We start from the raw sequence: 14,700 nt of genomic DNA on the forward strand, positions 1-14,700 counted from the left end.
CAAATTTATGTATACAGTAGGTGCATTCATATGTATATGCTCATTGTAATGCATGGAACTAATTAAAATCACTGCTTAGGTAATAGGCTTTTTACTGTAGTGACAAATTCTTGATTCCTGGAGCTTGCCTTTACATGAAGGTGCTCACATCGTCAAGAGAGACGAGAGATGAAGCTCCTCTTTTTGTGTCTTCCTCACTACACAAGGATACATCCTACATTCATACCAGGAGCTGTGAAATTTAGAACTGAAAGGCTCAAGAATGAGAGTCAGCAACTTGCATCAGACAACTGCAACCCTCCATTGGCAAGGGTCTGTTAAGCTTTTTTTTAATGCAGCTTTTAACACCACCTTTGCTTTTCAAGCTTTTTCCTCGAATTACAAATTCACAAAGTTGCACCTAACTGCACCAAAAAAAGTAATGGAAAACAACCTCTACTATCTCAGCAGCACCAGCACAGGGGAGTTATTAGTCAGCTTTCCATTCATCAATAAACTAGCAACAACAGTGCCCTCTGTAAACCTGGAGAGGAAACTCCAGCTGGAGCTGTAGATAACCCCCTGGGCATCCCAGCTGCCTACAGATATCCACAGGAGGTTTTGCTGGGCAAACTGCCCACCACCTTGCAGGATTTAAACAGGTTCTCCATAGGCCACAATTTTCTGAAGATTTTGTGAGGATTTCTGTTGAAATTGGGCTACCCAAGGCCTTAAGCTTCAGAATTTTTTTCAACCATTAAAGTAAAATACTTTATGAGATGTTTTTCCTTTCTGCATCTCTTAAAAATAATAATAATAATAATGATAACAATTACTGGCCAGGACTGGTTCTCAGATTCAAGAAGGCCACGGTCACACCTGGGCCATCAGTAAAAGCCTCAGGCTGAAAAGCAAAAAGCACTATGTGAGGCAACATTTGCCTCATCACCCATTTTTGAAGGACAGAATAAGCCCTGAACAGTGATTTATGTTATTTACAAAAACCTCACTCAAGGAACTACATGCACACCTTCCCATAAAAGATTTGTATCACTATGCTCACTAGAACACACTGCATCCCTTCTTTGATCCTGTCAGCCCTAACAATAGCTTGAGGCTAGAAATCACCCTGATTTTATTTACTTATTTATTTCAATCTAAGGAAGTCTGAATAAGAAACACTGCAACACACATTCAGTTTATACTTTTCATTCAAAGCAGCTCAGTGTCAGGGTACCAGGAACAAGTCAGATCTGTTATAGGAAGCAAGCAGCTTTTCAGATCTAAAGGATGTTCACACATAACATGCCTTTATTAACCCTATACTAATAACAATTGCAAAGACTTATTTTTATTAAAATCTCATCAACCAAATTCAGCAGTGCTATAAACAGGCAGGTGGGAGGGAAGCAGTGCTGTGTTTGCATACGTGTTGTATAGTTGATTTGCTACATACACCTTTATTTTGCCTTTCATCCTGCTTAAAGAAGGACACTGGGGAGTGTTGGTAAACAAGCCCGTCCACACCAGTAGTTAGGACGTGTTGCAAACTCCGAAGGCCACCAAGCAAAGGGAACAGCGAGGCCTACCCAGTCACTGTAGCACGGCAGAAACAACCTGGGAGCGGAACGAGAACAGGTGTGTGCCGCTGTAAGCACACGGCCATGCTGCCGGCCTGTGCCCTGAGTGCGGCGCTAACTGCCAGCTGGCCTGAGGGAAGTGGGAGCGGGCCGGGCCCAGGCAGAAGGCTGGGCAGAGTTACGTGCCCAGCAGCCTGGAGGCAGGCGCCGAGGTCTCCAGCCGGTCACTCCCCTGGTTGACTTAGATCATCCATGCCCTTCCTATAACCCCCTGCCTCATTTATGTCAACATCTGCAGGAAATACATTTGTGATCCTGCAAACAACAGTCTCTTTGACTACAGAGCTGCAATGAATCCCCGAGCAACATCTGTCCTCCATGTTGCATGAGGCAAGTGACGTGCTGGCAGACAAATACACAACGGCATAAATAGCGACTATCAAAAACACACATGCAGCATTTTGGGACAAACAGGCAGAGGCTTTAAATATGAGGAAAAAAAAAAAAGCAGCCATGGAACAAGCAGAGCCTGATGTGATCCACAGCGCGAATATTGTGGTTCTCCACACACCCCCAGCTCACAGCACGATGGATCCCAGCCCTGGTCATGATGCTGCTCTTGGCTTGAAGGTCTGTCAGGATGTATTTGGGCTAATCACACTCATGTATTTCTCTGTTTAAAATCTTCTTGTGACAGAAGACCCACAATGAAGCACTAACAGAAGCTACCTATTAAGCTCATCAAAAGCCTCAAGGAAAGTCCCAAAGAATGTTTACTTCAGACATCTGTAGTAAATAAAGCTGTGATCCCAGAGTGATCTCACATTACACTGCCCCTACGCACCATCCATCCTACATAAGCCTAATGGAAAAATCATAAGCTAAATAAAGACTTTATCATAAGCAAATACAAAGAGCAGAGCACAAGGTAACGCTGGTGGCAGGCCAGCCCTTGACGGACTGAGAAAAAGCCGTGCCTCTAACTAGACCCAAAGGGCGGGTGGCCGCATTGCCCCTGAGCAGTGCTGTTCCCAGGGGTAACAGAATTCCTTCCTAAAGGGCTGCCCAACAGCCGGCACGCTGCAGCTCTACAAGAGCACATGCCTAAAAGCTGTCAGTTCATACAGTAGCACCAAAATTAAACAAGCTAGCCTGACTGATTAAAGACGTATTTCTTGATGTTTTACCAACAGTTGCCCCATTTCCAAATTATTACATTTATAAAACATCACATTAAACATAGCATCTTGAACAGAACACTGTTCTGTTTGGTCATGTAACACAGAGAGAGCTTTCTGCTAAGCTCCTAATCTCACTTGCACCCAGAAATTAACTTTCTTTGTCAGCCCAAAGCATCTAATTGTTAGGTACAATTTCAGATATCAAAACTAACAAGCTGTTAGTGGACAGGCATTTCTCTGTTTAAATCAAGACTTTTTGATCTTAGCCTACGTTCACATGAGGTGACAAACTGAAAAGGGTAAGGGAAACCACTATAGAGACAAAAAATAAACAGAGCAATTCCCAAAAAGAAGTTGATGCACACATGGATTATTACTAGAAAAGTTTTAATTCTCAGTGTTGATCCAGTAACTTTGCTTACAGATACCTTACGGTTTCAGAGGATATGTTAAGGATGAAAGACATGAAGAATAATGAGGCTTTCCTGTTCCATGCTGAGTATGAGGTTACTCCATAGTTAGTGTCACTGAGCAGGAAAAACCCCAAAAATGAGTAAAGCGCAACACACTATAAATATCACCACCAGACTAAATCCTCGAGATGTTAAGAAAATCATAAAAGGGAGACTGTTTATATCAAGTTCATCAATTCCTTTTAAAAATCAATGACAATTAAAAGATAGTAAGTGTGACTCACTCAGTCACAGAATCATGGAATCACAGAATCATCGAGGTTGGAAGAGACGTCCAAGATCACTGAGTCCAACCTCTGACCTAACACTAACAAGTCCTCCACTAAACCATATCACTAAGCTCTACATCTACATCTAGTCATTAATACTCAAGTTGATATGATAAAAGTAGAGGGTACAGAATAACCTAAGTATTGCCTCAGGGTTTTGGTATGAATGTCACCGTCCACTTCTATCAAATCAGATTACAGAATTTTATTTGGTTACAGATCAATCCTGTGACTGTACAATAGAAATAACAAATACTGTTTCTACATGATTTTGCCAAGCATCCTGGAAAATCACTGTAATGTTATTTCTTAATTTGGGTCTTCCCACACAAGAAACAAGGATTACCTCTTCCTCTGTGTAGGGCATCCATCACTTAATTTTCACCACAAGTGAAAAATTATATGCTTTGATGTATAGTGACTGTTCTTCCCATGCCTTGTTAAGACAGCATGGATAGAGGGAAGGATTCTGAGCAGAAAAGCAAGAAGCTTGACCTTTGTGCCACATTTTTGGAGGATGCTGTAGGGCAAAGTCTGGTAAGGAAGTTGACACTGTATAAATTACGGGAGAAAATATTTTAAGACTGGGGAACCATATCTGACTTCCCGCTAAAGAGAGCATAACAGATGAAAGGATCGTGAATCTCTTTTGCAAAGATGACCTGCTGGCCAGTGAGCAATTGCTGAAGCTATAGGTGGCACTGAGAGCAATGAGATTTCCTCTCAATGGAAGAAGAAGAAAGATTCAAAGCACACCAGCAGGACTGAAACTCCAAAAACATTTCAGAAGACATTAGTGAGGTAAATTTACACCTTTTCAAGTGCTGGAGGCAACTTCAGAGGACAAAAGTGAGGAAGACTGCGCTGCTACCAGGCCAGTACTCTGTGTACAAGCTGCCCAGCATCTCCTGGGAATCTCCATGTTACAGCAGCCTCCTGCCCTGCCATAGGAGACGAGGCTTGGTGAGTCAGGGGGAATTCAGACATGCTGCCGTAATAAGTTTAATTAAGCTGGGCTTAGTCCAACAGAAGAACTCTGTTACATTCTGCAAGCAAATACCTTACCAACAAATATTCAGGAAGCATTTCTGCCTGAATACCTGGCACCTATTACACATTGGCCATGGGAGTTCCCAGTACATTTCCTTTCTAGCCAAGTATTCAATTTTCACCGTGGACACTAACTACAGGCCTGAAGGAAGAGGCGACTGATTCAGTGCATAATGGTTTATCCTACAATTATATTGCTTACGTCAAGGAAGGGTTAACAAGAAACACTCACTGCAACGGTTCACAAGAGGTTACAAAAAAAAGCCATGTCATCATACATGATTTCACTGCATATCCATCTTACAGAAGTTAGAAGATGGAACAGAACTGTATCTTCCTAGAAATACTTAAAGAATTAATCCAGATTCTGAAAGATTGCCTTACTACCTTTATGCAACTTTTCACCACTGCTTCATGTTTTACTTGGAATTGTGCTAGTAATAACAATAACAACCAAAATCAGCCATGAATATTTAAAAAGTTCAGCTAAAGGATGCCAAGAATATTCTTTAAAAATGGTAGAGATCACTGTCTTTTTCTACAGAAATCTAAGCCACAAGACAGATAATGTAGGTGGTAAGGTTTCAAAATTCATAAAAAACCTTCAAGCAAACAGAAGATCAGTAACCACAGCTGCACAAGTCAGACTCCCTACAACCTTATGCCGGAACCAGCTAGCTTGTTTTTCCTGCAAGAAGGCCAAAAAACAGAGAAGAGTGTGAGAAATCACAAGTAAATTCCAAATAGGAATTATTTGGGTATATTTCCAGTAAAAACAATTACAATACACTAGTCAAATCCACCTATTGCTTAAATCATTTTAAGAAGATTGTCGATGCAGACCATTTGGTATATGCACATTTCAGTTTAAACAAGTAGGATTTAAAATGCACAACATTTCTGTACATTAGGATTTGGGGATTTAGTTGCTCTACAATTTATTTATTTATTTTTAAATATAAAACAGCTGTTCATTTAGGGGTGTTCTCACTTTCGGAAGCTCAACGTAAGGCAACAGAGAACATTCATTCTCTCTTCAACTTCAAGATAGTGGGTGCTCCAAATACCTAGCATGTTTCAGCTGTCTGAAATGGGAAAATTCAATACCAGTCCGTTTTGAAAGTGTTGCCAAAAATGCAAAGACTTATATGAAAGTTCTAAAATTAATTGATGTATATGAAGTGCAACACTTAAAAAAAGGGCAGTGCAGTGTTTGTACACCATATTCTTTTAAAACTTAGGTAGAAGTAAAAAGGAAAAAACACCACTAAACTACCCTACCTTTCCACTTTCAGTGGGTTGGCTGAGAACTGTTTGCAAAAGTCTCCATGACCCCCCCTTAAGGAAGTCTTTCTAGAACTGTGGCATTAACTATTGCTGAATATTTTACAGTTAGGGCACTAGATTTAGACTCCAAATACTTAAACCTTCGCTCTGCCTTGGTGACAACAGGGATGTCATCCAACTTCTGGATGACAAATGTCTTTGCACCTTTGTTCCCATTTTGGTTTCAACCATTCCTGTTTAACAGCAGGAAAGCAAAAAAAAAAAAAAAATGAACTAAAAGAAGTTATCCTCGTGTTTTCGCTAAGCATTTATGTTTTGCTTTTGGGGGGATGAGGCAAGCTACTGCAATGCATGCACAGCTGTCCAATGCTCTCAGGCTTCAACTGAAAAGGAAAATGCCTCTGTGTTACAGTTATGCAGTGGTTTCACACAACAGGACAACCACAATAATAGTTAAAAAATGCAAAAAGCTGGGGAAATTAACATCTGGCTTCTGTTCAGGTAAAACATGTCAGCGATAAAACAGATTTAGCTGAAAGTTACAAACACGTTTACTTTAAAGATCTTTTAAGATGCTGCCCCGCTTGCACCGCAGGGATGGAGACAGAATTGCTCACAAAGGTGCCTTTCCTCATCCAATACTCAGCATGTCTCTGCAACGTGACTCACTGTTACAACTTCCATGCTCTGGTTTTGGACTATTTATTCAAAATACGAGCTCTGGCCACTGTCCACGATAAAGGGGACAATAGTGTTGCACTTCCTCTGGTCTAGCTGGTGATAATATTAAAAGCATGACAAAGTAGTTAGAGTGCCCGATGAGTGTGTCCTTACGGAAATTCATCAGGACTTTCTAGTAAAAGTAGTCATAAATAAAACTTCTGACGCTGAGATTTTTCAGCAGCTTTTAGACAATGCGAGTAAAATTTATATGGCAATATTGTATGATTGTTGCCAAGCTTGAGTATGTAATAAAATGTAGGTCGCATACATGAGCACAGACAACAGGCAGATACAGTCACCCCTACTGCGTATGCTGCTCTTTAAAGGGAAGAGACAAAGTGGTGAATTTATACAATGAAAGATTTCTTCACTTTTTTCAGACATTAGTAATTTCATAAGGAAATGATTGAAACAGCAATGTATCAACACCTGTTTACTGATCTGCATATGGTGCACTGCTGTAACCTGAAGCCAAACAGCATGGGGCAAAGCCTGCCCAACCCCATGCAGTCAAGCCTCCAGCTGCAGAGACCTTCAGCCCAAAATCTGAGCAAAAATTCTCCTGAGTCACCAACTTGTTTGAAGCCAAAGTTACATCCGGAGTGCAAAGAAAGTGTTTACTCCAGGCTTCTGATTTTCTGCGTGAACTGAAAGGAGACTCCTCTGCAGCCCTGCTCCCCCAGCTGGCTGGAGGAACTGTGTCTTCCTCCCAGCTGACTGCGTGAGGGAATGGCAGCTTCTTCTGCCCCTTCTCGAGCTTCCTCTTTCTCTACGGTGCCTCCCATAGTCTCTGAATATCCACCCGTTCCCTGGTCACTTACCATCTCTGCCACCTGTCTTCTCAGAATGGCTTGGCTTTTCTGCTCCACCACATTCAGAGAAACAGCAAGGACACCCACTAGCACCAGAACTCAGTGCAATCCTGCTGCTGATTTAGGAAAAACATTTTCAACTGGGCTTTGCTTGCTTCACTTTTAGACACCTGTCTCAAGTGCCACCATTAACAACACAGCCAAACCCTGAGAGGATGAGGAGAAAGTTCACCTCTCCTATGAAGTAAGGCTGAGGGAGCTGGGGTTGTTCAGCCTGGTGAAGAGAAGGCTCCAGAGAGGCCTTATAGTGGCCTGCCAGTACCTAAAGGGGCTGCAGGAAAGATGGGGAGGGACTCCAGGGAGGGACATTCCACTCCACTCTCAGGGAGTGGAATGACAGGACAAGGAGTAATGGCTTTAAACTAAAAGAGTGTAGGTTTAGATTAGCTATTCAGAAGACATTCTTTGCTAGGAAGGTGCTGAGGCACCAGCACAGGTTGCCCAGAGAAGCCGTGGATACCCCAACCCTGGGAGTGTACAAGGCCAGGCTGGATGGGGCTTTGGGCAACCTGATGTAATGGGAGGTGTCCCTGCCCATGGCAGGGGGCTTGGAACCAGATCATCCTTAAAGTTCCTCCCAACCCAAACCATTCTGTGATGTAAGGTTATAAGGCACCCTTAATGGATGCACAACATTATCAACAAAGGCTCTGCAGATGAGTAAAAACAAAAAATAATATTTTGATTTAACACAACTATTGGACATTTTTCTATCATAAGCCACCGTAAAACATGTTGATCTGTACTGTGTCTTGACTCTACCAGTACTAAGTGGTTAGCTACTGCAATGGTTTCACAAAACAAACAAGAAGCACAAAGCCAACAAAAAAACACTAACTGCTAGCTAACCAGACTTTAAATGTGGCCTTTGGGAATGTAATACAGCCTATTTCACGATGAAGCCACAAAGGATGACTCAAAAAGTAAATGGAGAGCAATCAAATTCACAAAGAAACCCCAAATTTACATATTCTCTTGTTAAATCAGCTTTGCAAAGTCAGGGACACAAGAGGGACTTTCAAGTTTCTCCTTGATGCATCAAGAATTGGTCAGTAGGAGAAAGTTCAGCAGAATTTGAATGAACTATGACTACTCTCTTACAAACTTGCCTAAGTTTTTAATTTAACTTTTCCTTAAGCCAGCAAGGACTTGGTACCTCCCTCACCAGCTCAAACTCTTGCTCAGCACATTAAGACACTGCCTGATGGGCTCATGCTGTGCTGAAAGGGAAATGACTGCAACATACTACAGCACAGGGGAATGCACACAACAGAGATGTTCAAGTACTTTTCAGCAATAGGTTTTGGTCAGGAAATGTCAATTTGCCAAAGCAAAAAGCTTTCACTGGCGAACCAGACCAGTTCTGGTAACACACCTTTTGGAAAGGGATTATCGTATGCCAGTCCTCCACCGATCATCATTTAACACACCAAATGGTGCCGACAAGAGGGATGGCCCCAGCACTAATGAACTCTGCTCTGCTCTAGTACACGAGAATTTTGGAGCAAGCTTTCCATCTGCACTGCAAGGAACACAGGCTGGGCACTGCTCCGCTCCACACACCGCTATGTTAGCTAGCCCTATACTGCTCTTTCAGCAGGATCTTTCCAGTGTCATCACTGATCACAGACAGAACTATGCAAAACAGAAATTTTGAAGAGAAGAAGGAACTGGAGGGAGAAGCCAAGCTTGCTTCACATGAGCCTCTTTTCTTCCACCAGCAAACATGAAGTAAGCTTTACAAGCAGCGAGACTGTTTTCCTTTCCCTTTAGCCATATCAAATATTTTTCATGCTTGTACTATTTCAGTTCCTAAATTACAAGACAATCTCAGGAACACACAAAAAGCAAAAATGAACAAAAACAAATTTAAAACAAATAAACAAAACACACACACACACACACACAAAAACAACCAACCAAACAAAAAAAAACATTTTGAGACACCACCTAGTAAAATTCACCATAGTTACAATGGGAATTTTTTTCGCACAGCACTGCGGATTTGTGAGAGAGGAGTATCTAAGAAGGTAAAACTGAGTCGTGGCTTTTTTGTTTGTTTGTTTTTATTAAATATATAATTCTTATTCAGATTTGACTTAATGATCATTATAAAGCTATTTTATTTTTCCTATATCAAAAAATAGCCTTATCAAAATTAAACCTATATTTACTAGCCCACACAAGAGCTGAAGAGCTCACTAAATTCATAAGTTTGGGATCCTTGGACAAAAGAGGAATTCAAGTAGAAAAGCCAACATAATTCTTGGAACTATGTCATAGTCAAACGTAATCACTCACTTACCAGGCAGATCCGTGTGAGCATGCACTTTTCAAAGTGGAAATTGCCCGAGAAATGCAAGGTGTAAACAGGTGTTTGCAGTTAGAAGAGAACTGCTTTTCAGTGCTGCTGGCACCGCCAGCTTCCTACAGGAACCTCACACTGCCTGGTAAAAAAAACACGTCTGCATTATCTCTGAACTGGCACAAACCCATGAAAATAAACCGGAAGTAAAGTGAGGATTTGCTTCCTTTAATCTTCCCCTTAAATGCTGTACCAGCTACTGCTCCCATTTGTCTACAAGTCCTTCCACTAGCACTGTCCTTCACTGATCATTGCTTACGAGAAGAAATGCATTTCCTTCATGTAACAACACGATGCACACACACTCTGCTTGCGAAACCTCAGCAGATTCATGCCTTTATCAGAAGATAAAGGGGTTCTGTGCTTAGTCTAATGGTTAGAAACTCATTATCAATTCTCGCTGGATTAGGAGGGAAAAATGGTCCAAAGAAAACAGCAGCATAAGAATGGCTTGCTTCATACTTTATTGAAAGTGCCTAGGTCCAAACTGCGTTGCTATTCCAGATGTTCGTTTACGCAGGCATCCCTGTTTACGAAACTGAAGAGCAGAAGTGCCTCAAAACCCACTTTCTTTTACAATTCTGTTACAGACTATTTTTAAGAGATGGCACCCAGGAGTAACATCCAGGAAATTTCTAATTAGTTCCAAGGGTCTACGCAGTCACCTTCTCCCCACAACTATTTTAAGTTCTTTATGTGTTGTGTTGTTGTTTTTTTTTTTTCCTAACAGGACTGCAATGTGATGTAGCAGCTGCTTATTTTGCATACAGATAAACTTTTGCATGGTGAATACAACAGCAGTCTGTGACAGGGGCATGCAAAGCAATGGCTTGGGCCGCAACGAGTGTCTCTATGGCTGGTACAACATTTGCCCGTGAGTGTTGTTTGCGTTTACTTCGCACTGACGTTAATCGGTTTTGGAACTGACCGAAACAAATATTCTACCCGGAGGCATTTATTTTTACTGTCCAACCGACAGTGCAGTAAGCTACATGCATTAGAAATACAGTTCTAGTAATTAAGCATCATTTACATTCTATATCCTGGAGACAGACATGGTCACAGGTAAAAAAAAGAAGAAACACCCCCACCAAACACACACCAACTGATAAGGCTTTTGCAAGCCAGATCTTTCTCTTCAGAAGTTTGGCCAATGCAGCAAACTGTATGGGACGGGACAGCCCCTACAAATGCATTCACCTTTCCTCACCTCCATCTCCACCTCACCCACCATCCCGCTTCTCAGCCTTGTTCATCACCCATGGCTTCTGAAATGCAGCCTTCTGGAGGCTCTCCCTGTTACTTACTGCAATAAGTGCACGTTCATGCAGATCTCATAAAAGGTGCCTGTGTGCATGCATATAATTTACAATGACTACAGAGTTTTATATACAAGGACAGTGGTTTTGTTTTTTCTGGAATGGGTGCGTACTTCTACAGATCTCAGCTAAGACTAAGCACTGTTAGATATTACTAATAGGAAAAAAAATAAAAGTTTCACTGTTTTTTTGCTGAGATCATTTAAGGAAAGTAAGATAAATATCAAATAAGATTAAATTAGATGGCTTTATTATCAGATAACCACAAAAAAACACTAATATGACAGAGTCAAATCATGTGTAGCTCTGAACTTGTGTATATGGGAGTTACACTTCTCCTTCACAAATCTGTTTATTTAGGGGCGGAAGCTGGGGCAGTGGAGAGACAAGGATTCTTGTTTGCAAAGAGACTACCATATATTTTGGAAAATGTGCTCTCAGCATCCTAAAGTGGTGAAAATTAACAATGAGCAGCATTTAATTTAGTAGTGAAGCCTACAAATGTCTGCCAAACTAGTTTTGTTCTCGGAAGAGAGAAAGAAGCACTACATTCCTTTTCCTCAGCCCCAGCATGCACCACTCCAATGCCACCGCTCACTGGAAAGGAGCTTGTTCCTCAAACTAAAAGACAAGTGCTTGTGCATGAGCTGTGCAGTCTGCACAGGAGACTACTATGCTCAGAGACCAGAGACAGCATTCACCCCACTTAGCTAACAGATATCTTCATCTTTCTACGCATAAAAATTAGGATCTAGTTTAAATGGTCGTTAATTATTTTTACTTTCCCCACAATTCGTTTACAGGAAAGAAAAAAAAAAAAAAAAAAAAAAAAAACAGTTTATTGCTTCTTGGTGCTTTGTTTGCTCCTGCTTCATGGACCACTGTCTCATGTCCTTGGGACCACCTCCTGTCCCTGTACCATGGGCTGAGTAATGCTGCTCCAGACGTTGACACACAGGCTACTGGAAATCGGTACAGTCAGGAAATTCGTATCATTTCTCTGAGGCAAAACAGCAAACGAAAGCCCTCAGGAAAGTCTGAATACCAGTTTTAAGGAAAAAAAATAAAAAGTTCTTTTGAAAGCGTTCTCTTACTACATCACATTATTATAACCTAGGGCATGATGAGATAATTTCCATTACTAAGCCAGGTTCTGGAATTTGTTTTTCAGACTAGTGAGAAAGACACAGTTATATCACTGAGGAATAGGAAACACACGAGGCAGAGTTCATCACCTCGCAGCATGATGATAGCCCATTCTGCTGCCACTGCCCAGGAAATCAAAAAGAAACCCTTCCAAAGATTACAACAAGTTCCCAGTCAGAAAGAGGAGAATGAAATAACAACTGGCCAGTCTGTAAACTCACTTTAAACATGTCTCATGACTGGTCCCCCGGGCTTTAGCTGGGAGCTTAAACACCGGCTGAACCAGAACTGTAGGAAAATGCTTGACTGTCTTGTTTAAACCATCTCTGGACTATAAGCTAGAGATATTTTTCACATCTGTCTTTAGCATAACCACTAAAATGTGGGCTTTCCCATCAATGTGAAGTAAACAATCAAATATTAGGTTTTGCTCCCTGAAGGTCGCTCCCAAAGTTTGGATAATGTCCTGAAGGATACAAAGATTTTGATCCGTAGCAGTGCTTTGTATCAGGCAAGGAATAAATCTGAGCATGATCTCCCATCTCTCAGCTCCATGCACTAACCTACAGCTGTGCCATGCTCTGAGATGTCTCCAGCCCACTGCGCTGGAAAGCATCAGCAGTACATACCACGGCATGGCCAGCTACATGGTGGCACGACACCTGCTCTACGAGTGGATTCCAGCTCCTTACTGCCTAAGAGGGAAAATAAGTATTTTCTCATATTTTGTAGTCAGCTTTCATCTGCTTAAACTTCTAGACACAAGCGGGAGAGACCTCCTTCTCTGGCCACTACACAAGTCTATCCTCATGTCTTCCAGCCCAAGCCAGTCAATGGGCTTCATTCAGTTAACCCATAGATCCTAAACATCCAGAACAGCTCCAGCTCTACTGCCATGGCTGTCCACGTCCAATCTGCATAGTCACACAGGTTGCCACACAGCTGCGTACCATTCAAGTGTCTTCAAATGGAGCCACTTCCAACTACTGGAAGTGATGTGCGCCTGGAGAGCCATTGCTGTGCCACACTGGGTCCAGCCCCAAGGTACTGTCAGGAAGATGTGCCAAGGAAGCAAGTGGAACTCACGTGGAAGGCCTGAGAAGTGCGCTCGGCAGCTCATCAGGGATACCTCTGAAGGCAATGGTCAGGGCTCGCTCCATATTTATCATTTTTCCCTCGATCACTAAGTGTTATAGATTAAAGTACACTGAAGCCCAAACAGATTGGTTGCAGCACTTCCTACTTTGGCTATTTTAGGCCAGTGGGCAAAGTCTATTCAAAATATCATGCAAATACAGGAGGGGCACCTTATGGTAACTCTGCTAACTAAAATTAATTCATGTTGAGGTGAAATTAAGTACATGACCTTAGTGAAGCAACAGGATTGGAATTTTTTCCTTTTTGCCTACTTAAACAAAAAATGGACCATGAATAGCACCTGCTGTGAGAGCCAGAAATGGTATTTTTCCAGTGCAGATTAACTGGCCGTGCAATAGGAGACTAAATTACGTGGCCCAAGTATTTTGATGTCTCTTTTGTTATATATCCCTGCTATAGGAGGGCAAGAGAATGCCCAAAGGTGGTCGTAAAGGGACAAGAAGTAGATTTTGGAAGACAACAATGGCCAACGAGCACGTCCCATCATACATTCAAAACTGCCCCCCTAACAGGAGGAAAAACCAAGCACATCAGTTTCAGGTTCACGTTTTCTCTCCGAAGGCCATAGGCTGAGCGTCGTTCCGCAACCAGAAGGGAGCTGACCCAGCGACCAGCCCGCACAGCAAGACCCGGGGCGCACCGAGCCGCAGGAGGCCCCGTCCTGCCGCAGCTCCCCGGCCGCACGGCTCTCCGCCGGCAGCTCCTGGGGCACGGGCCTGGCCCCGACGGGCACAGCGCGGTCCCGTCAAAGCGGCGACGGCGGCCTCCCGCTGCGCGCCCCGAGCCGCCAGCAGCTCGCCTCGGGGCGCTTCGTCCCGTACCTGACACAAAACCAGAGCTGCTATCGCAGACATTTTGTGACATTTCTCCCTAACAGACATATTGTTTTACTTCCCTATACGTTTCAAAACGGATTGCTTCATATGCTGGCACAAGCCACGGCGTTCGCCGCGATCTTTGCCGAAGTTGGGTGGCCGCGCCCCAACTCGGCCGAGCCGCTGCCCCCGTCCGAGCCCCAGCCCAAGCCCCTGCCGCCACCTCGGGATGCTGCGCCCGGCGCCGGCCAGCACCTCACGCCGCCGGCCCCTCACACCGCCGGCACCTCCCGCCATCCCCGCCTCACGCCATCCCCCTCCCTCCCGCCCGGCCCCGCTCCTCCCGCGCGGGCCGCCCTGCGAGCGCTGCCCGCCGGGGCCGCCCCTTCGCCCCCGACCGCCGCCCGCGGCCGCTCCCTTCAGCAGCCCCCGACCGCCCGCGGCCCGGCGCTGCCGCCGCGCACCGCGCACCCCCCACCCGGC

General features: G+C 43.4%; 1 protein-coding gene across 5 annotated transcripts in view; it reads right to left on the reverse strand.

Moving 5' to 3' along the window:
• Positions 1-14,700, reverse strand: part of PLA2G4A (phospholipase A2 group IVA) — a 116,882-nt gene that overhangs the window by 66,822 nt on the left and 35,360 nt on the right. Inside the window, exon 2 of one of the 5 annotated variants that reach the window (XM_035333133.1) lies at positions 9,720-9,861. The exons of the other annotated variants lie outside the window; for them this stretch is intronic. The gene's annotated coding sequence lies outside the window, so the exon portion shown is untranslated. The remainder of the gene's footprint in view (positions 1-9,719; positions 9,862-14,700) is intronic. 5 annotated transcript variants of the gene reach the window in all.

Source organism: Oxyura jamaicensis, chromosome 8, assembly GCF_011077185.1.
Source record: "Oxyura jamaicensis isolate SHBP4307 breed ruddy duck chromosome 8, BPBGC_Ojam_1.0, whole genome shotgun sequence".
In the NCBI taxonomy this organism is placed as follows: Eukaryota; Metazoa; Chordata; class Aves; order Anseriformes; family Anatidae; genus Oxyura; species Oxyura jamaicensis.